Here is a 7,092-nt window from a genome sequence, read left to right as displayed (position 1 = left end):
TTTGCCCCAATTATCAAGAAGCCAAAGGTTAGCTAGAAATAAACATACATTTCAGTTAAAGCAGAGTACCAAACTTCACCCTTAATGTTAGGGATTTTCCTAACGGGGGGCTCTGAGTCATTGTGATTGGACTCCTAACTTTTGTTCAGTGTAAACTTCATAAGACAGCACTTCGACCTTATTGTCCCTAAGCCAAATTTCAAAAGGAGCTAATTGCTCTAACAGAATTCAGCTGATTAAATCTCCAGAGACAAAGGGTATGGAGAGCAGAAGGAAACAACCCATCACAGAAACACCTGCTAGCACCTCCCCCTCAACCATCTGTGTTACAAAAATGAGAAAGTCTCTTGCTATTCTTAAGGAAAATGTATAGAGAGGTGAGTAAGAGGACGGTGGTTTTAGATGTAGTTTACGCTGGATGAGACTGGAGAAGGAAATGGAAAACCACTCCGGTGTCTTTTCCAAGAAAACCCCAAATGGGCATCACAAAGACACGCCTGAAGCAACTGAACAACAACAACCTTGGGTAAGTGGATAGATTCAGAGAGCGTGAACATTAATGGTCCCATGTTTACTTGGAAGGAGGCATCCAGTGGAAGGCTCCAGGCTTTGTAGCTTCTTTTCCCAGGGTCTTCAAGAGGGACTTTTGGCCCGGGAAATCCAAGAGGAAGGGATGGGATAAAGAGGTGTTGAGAAAGCTTGTACAGAAAGGGACACCAGGACCGTGACAGAGGTCAGAAGTCCTTGTGAACAACTAGGTTACTAATAGCTACCTTTTCGGTAACATCGACCATGTGCCAAGGGCATTTAGGTTTCAAATCAGATAGAGTACTGGGTTTGGAATAGAGTATTGGACCCATCTTTATGAGTTCAAATCTGGCCTCAGACACTTACTAGCTGTGTGATTCTGTGCAAGTCACTTAACTCTGTTTGCCTCAGTTTCTTCGTCTGTAAAATGAACTGGAGAAGGAAATGGCAAACCATTCCAGTATCTCTGCCCCAAATGGGGTCACAAAGAATCAGACAGGGCTGAAAACAACTGAAGAATAAGGGCATCATATGCCAAGCACTTTACAAATGTTGTCTCGTTAGAGTCTCACAATAATCCTGGGAGGTTGGTGTTCGCTGTTTTCAAGTTGAGGATACTGATGTTAAGTGACTTGCCCAGGGTCACACAGCTACTAAGTATCTGAGGTCAGATTTGAACTCAGGTCTTTCTGATTCCGGGTGCACTTCTCCATACACTACTCCACCTGTCTCTGATTATCCATACCAGAGAAAATGCCAAACCTCCTGGGATCCAGCGTTTACCAGATACTTAATACCATACCCAAGGCTGAGCCGCCATTCCAACCCCAATCTCTGTGCAGTAATGCCTAGGAGACTCCTCTGGAGTTTGGGACTTTTTGTCCAGTTTGCCCAGGAGACAGCAGCCACTGCTTTGGCTTCTCAAAGGTTCAAACTACACATATCCTAGTACTCTTTGGTCCAAACTGATCTATAACCTGGGAAGGTTTCCAGCTCTAAGAGAGTGGTGGGCTCCAAGCTGCTTGATTGACATTCCCTACATTTATCATGCACACTTCTCTGGTTGTTAAGCATTGCTTATATGCTCATCGATTCCACGCTAGGAGTAAATGCTGCATGCAGTATTGGAGGATGCTTATTGGCTTCTGTGTGAAGCGGTTGCCATTACAACAAGGATACACGACTAGAGCTATTTGAAATATTGACAGATCCAAAGGAGGTGGGACTTTGCAAGGGGGAGGGGCTCAGATCTGGGATTGATTGGGTAGAAGCCCTGACAACAAGCCGGTGCTAACCCTTGGGAGGCGGAGTTAAGGGCTGGCCCTAGCTGATTCTCCCCTAACCATAGAGAGCATAGAGCTATCTCAGAGGTTCTGCCTGGTGGGGCCTGGGCCAAAGTGCCAGGGAGAGTGTAGCCTTCAAGGGGACCTGGTAGTTGAATGAACATCTTTGCCCACACCCACACACACACCCACACCCCCACACCCACACCGCCCACACACATGTCCCTTCTTCTTGCTTTTCTTTTAAATTATATTAAAATTTTATTTTCAAATAAAAATCTGCCTTTTCTTCCTATTTCTTACCTCCTCTCTTCTTACTGCCATTGAGAAAGTGAGAAAAACAAAATTCCTGTTATAAACATGTATAGTCAAGTGAGACATTCTTGTAATGGCCATATTTTTTAAAAAAAGTTAATCTGCAGTGAGAGCATCACCTCTCTGATGGAAATTGGGCAGCTTGCTTCATCATGAATCCTCTGGAATGCTGGTAAGTCTTTGGGATTAGAGTTATTGTACAAATTGTTCTGTTTCTTCTCATTTCTGATAATTTTTCAACTCTTTGCAAACTGGCCTCATTCATTACTCATCCGAAACTACTCTCTCCAAAGTTACCAGCCCTCTTGAACTTATCAAATATGGTGGCCTTTGCTCAGTCCTCATCCTGGAACACTTAATGTTGGTGACTGTCATCTCTTCCTGGACATTCTCTGACTTTTTCTTGGTTCCCCTTTCTTGTTTGCTTTTATGGCTCACCCCAATGAATACCCCCTAACTGGGGTGTTCTCTAAAGCTCTGCCCTGAACTCTCTCCTCTTTCCTCTGTATGTTCTGTTTCTTGATGCCCTCATGGGTTTAATGACCATCTCTGTGCACATGACTATATTCAACCCTAACCTCCCTCCTGAGTGTTAGTCGCTCACTAACTACTTATTAGACATCTCAAACTAGATCTCCCATTCCTATTGTTTGGTTGTTTTCAGTCATGTTCACTCTTTATGACCCCATTTAGGGTTTTCTTGGCAAAGATACTGGAATAGTTTGCCATTTCATTTCCTTGTCTAGCTCATTTTATAGATTGGGGAAACTGAGGCAAACAAGGTGAAGTGACTTGGCCAGGGTCACACAGCTAGTATCTGAGGCCAACTTTGAACTCAGGAAGGTGTCACCTAGCTGCCCCAAAGACTTTAACATATGCCAAACTGAACTCATTATCTTTCCCCACAAACCCTCTCTCCTCCCTAACTTCCCTATTTCTGTTGAGGGCAGCGCCATTCTTCCAGTCACCCGGACCCATAATCTTGATGTCATCCTCCACTCCTCCCACATAACCAATCATTTGTTCTTTCCATATCCACATCTCTTCACTCTCACAGCTGCTGCCCCAGGACGGGTCCTCATCAACACTCATCCGGATTATGGAAATAGACTCCTTAACTGGTCTCCCTGACTCATCATGTACCTCACTCCAATCCTTCCATCCTTCACATGATTGTCAAAGAGATTTTCTTAAAGCACAGGTCTGACTAGGTCACTCCTCTCCTCAGTAAACTGCAATAGCTCCTTATTACCTCTAAGTTCAAAGGCAAACCTCTCTGTTTGGTGCATACAACTTTTACAACCTGACCCAGATTGCTAAAGCGGCCATTTTACTGATCCTCATACATGATATGTCAAATCCTGCCCATGCATCTTTGCCTTGACTGTCCCTTGTATAGTCAATGCTATCCCTCATCCCCACTGTCTGTTAGAATTCCTTATTTACTCCAAGACTCAAGTGCCACCTCCTTCAGAAACCTTTTTCCTGATGAAATGATATTTGATGAGAAAATATTTGTAAATTGCTTAGCACAGTACCCAGCACATAGTAGGTCCTATACAAATTATTATTCCCTTCTCCTTTCCCTTCTCTTCCCCCATCTCTCCAGCTGTGAGTTTCATGTACATGTGTCTTGCATTCCCAACTAGAGTGTAAACTTTCTGAGTGTAGAGAATATGTATTAGGCTTGTTTGTATATTTCCATACACCCAGCACTCCGTCCTGGGCCCTGGATACGGTCTTTAAAAAAAAAGGGCTAGTTCATTGACGACCACCTAATGGAAGTGTGAAATCTCAGCAATTCAAAGGAAGCGCACCTTTCTCCAGCCCCACCCCGTCTCCTACATCCTTTCCTGCTCGCTTCCTTCCATAGCCAGAGGCCTTGGCAAACACTTTTCTCTGTTCCTTCCAAATGCATTTAAAGTGTTAACTGACTCCCTTCAGGGTAAGAGAGAAGCTATTAATTAAGGTCTCATCAATTTAAATCTGTTTCAGAGAAACAACAATCAATCTGTCCTCCTCCAACCTCACATGGGTTTGAACAGTGAACAAATCAATCTGATAGAACCCGCCTGCCGCCATACCGATTAACTCTGGTAATTGGGAACGGTCCATGTGATGCACACACAGCAAAGAAGGTATCGACCCACAGAACCTCACAGCTGGATGCGATCTCAGAGGCCAAATCAGGCATGAACAGAGATCCAGCCCAACAGCCCGACCAGTGGTCATCCAGGCTTGGCTGGAAGATGTCCATTAAGGAATGACAACACCATATAAGGAGTGTGCTTAGGGACAATAGTGAGAGATGTTGGGTAGCTTAAACCAACAAGATCTGGCTCCTGATTAGATGTGGGGAGTGAGGGATAGACAACAGCAGGAGCAAAGTGTCAGGGAGGATGATGGGAGTGTCCTTGACAGATGGGAGTCAGTTCAGAAGAAGGATGGTTTTGGGGGTGAAGACAACAAGTTCAGTTTGGAGTGTGTTGTGTTTGAGAGGCTGATGGGATGTCCAGTCTGAAGAGTAAAACACTCAATTGGGGATATAGGACTGGAGAATGGGAGATCAATGTGACCTGAAGCGGAGAGAGATGATGTCCCGAAAGTCTTTGTGCAGTTTTAATCTATTAAAGCTTCTCATTTCAAACTGCCTGAAGACCCCTGGGACATCCTGTATATAGACTTGGGAGTAACTGGAACAGGGATGATAATTAAACCCATAGGATCTAATTGTTGAATCGTCAGTTTAAAACCAGAAAGGACCTTAGTGGCTTATCTGGTCAACCCCCTCATTTTACAGATAAGGAAACAAGCTCAGGGAGGCTCGATAATGTGCCCCAAACTGCACAAGTGCTAAGCATGAGGGGTGGGATTCAAACTCAGATCCTCTAACTCCAAAGCCTGTAGTCTTTCCACTGTAGCACAATAAACTCATAATGGTTTGTTTGTCTTAATAGGAACTCTTTTCTCATCACATTTCCCCATCCCATGGGCAGAATTGTACATTTGTCAATCAATCAAACAGCAAAGTTTTTTCAAGAGCCTTATATGAGTCAGACACTATCTTTGCTCCAAAGGAGCTAACATTCTACTGGTCCATTATATACAGAATCCATCCAGAATATATGGTATGTACAGAATAAATGCTTGGTATTTAGTATTGGTATAGTTCGAAGTCTAAAATGCATTAAAACTTTTGGTGTGCTATGTATTAAAAAGAAGGAATCTAAGTGAATATAAAGTAGTAAAATATCAGGGCAGCTTAAGTGATGCCAGTGCACACAGCACTGGCCCTGAGTTCAAATTTGACCTCAAACGCTTACTAGCGGTGTGACCGTTTGCCTCAGTTTCCTCATCTATAAAATGAGCTGGAGAAGGAAATGGCAAACCATTCCAGTATCTTTGCCAAGCAAACCCCAAATGGGGTCATGAAAAGTCTTACATCATTGAACAACAGCCACAAAGCTAAGTATCTGGTCTTTGGGGAAAGGCATTAGGAATGCAGTGGATCAGCAAATGAAACAATCATGAGCATTTCTATAGCACCTTAAGGTTTGCAAAGCATGTTACAGATACTTCTCCTTTTAGAAAGGGCTTCGCATAGAAGATGAAGTGCATCTTGAGGGAGGAGGGATTCTATGAGGCAAAAGTCAGGAGGGATGGCATTCTAGCAGTGGGAGCCAATCAGTGCAAAGGCACAGTGATGGTAGATGGATTGTTATGGAGGAGGAGGGAGAGAAGACCAGTGTTTTTTCTGGATTGCAGAGCCTGGTAGGGTGAGTACCAATCAAACTGTAAATTAATATCTTGTTAAGTTTCAGTCTATTCAATGGGGCCTGAGATCCATTGATCCAGTCCATGGAATTCTTGTGGAAATCAGGTGTTGCCTATACATTTATAATGTAACTTCAATTACAGTTCTTTTGTCCATGTTTCATTTCTCCTTCTGGATCATAGCTTCCTGAGGGCTGTCATTGTGTCTAGTTTCCCACACAGAGTATAGATTATTGAACATAGTAGATATTTAATAGATATCAATGAAATGGAATAGAATTGAGTCCTTTGATTCATCTCTGTACTCTCAATGCACCCATGTCTGTGGTAAACAACAGCTGAAACAAATTGAATTGTTGGTCACAGCCTAGTCTCTCTGATCGATGATTACAGAGGCTAAGACCATGCTGCCGCCAACTCGATGATGTCTCTCCTCATAGCATGTTTCATGCCCTAGACTTGCTGATATCCACAAGGAAGATTTCTGCTGTTTGAATAGTGAGGTTATTGACAAAGCTGGGAGGGGACAGCTTCCTTCTATGTGTCTTCAAAAGTCTTTGAGCCTTTGTTCTGGTTAAAAAATAAATACTTAGAGGCCACAGAGAGTGAATTTATAAAGTTGAATTAAACAGGTCCCTTTGAGTACTCACTGGAAATTGTACCCTAGACTGCTGTGCATCTTGCCTATCCCTAGTTTTGACTGTGGTAGAACAGCTGTGAGGAGAAAAGGCACAGTAATTTGTCTAATCCTTTGACCTTCCATGCTGAGACATTCTAGCTCCAGCTGCCAGAAGCAGTGGTGCTCTCCACCATAACCCATCTACATTTCTCACAATCTAGGCAGAGTTTGTATAACACAGAACAGAGAAAGTGAAGAGCGCATTTAGGGTTAGGATGGCAAGGGACAGGAGTCTGCTTAAACTCTAAGGAGCAGATTAAGATTAAAAAAATGTGACTATTTCTCTAGAATTATAGCATCTGCTTCTTTCCTTCCTTCTTTTTAAAACTAGCATTTATATATTGTTTTAATGTTTGCAAAGCACTTTGAAAAGATCTCATTTTTTTCCCTTGCCACAACCCTATGAATTAGGTGCTACTATTATTTTCATTTTACGGATGAGAAAACTGAGGCAGATTGGGATTATGTCGCTTGCCCAGGGTCACAAAGATCCTCTCTCCTTCTTTCCCTCAC

At 43.0% G+C, this 7,092-nt stretch overlaps 1 long non-coding RNA gene across 1 annotated transcript; it reads left to right on the top strand.

The window, feature by feature from the left end:
* The first annotated feature begins 234 nt into the window (after nucleotides 1-234).
* Nucleotides 235-5,080, top strand: LOC140528794 (uncharacterized). Its single transcript, XR_011975302.1, has 3 exons — nucleotides 235-526; nucleotides 2,223-2,298; nucleotides 4,122-5,080. It is a non-coding gene; the product is annotated as an uncharacterized lncRNA (long non-coding RNA).
* Nucleotides 5,081-7,092: the final 2,012 nt, after the last annotated feature.

This window comes from Notamacropus eugenii, chromosome 1, assembly GCF_028372415.1.
Source record: "Notamacropus eugenii isolate mMacEug1 chromosome 1, mMacEug1.pri_v2, whole genome shotgun sequence".
Taxonomy (NCBI): Eukaryota; Metazoa; Chordata; class Mammalia; order Diprotodontia; family Macropodidae; genus Notamacropus; species Notamacropus eugenii.
Note: the sequence above shows the minus strand (reverse complement) of the source record. Positions and strands in the feature narration are given on the sequence as shown.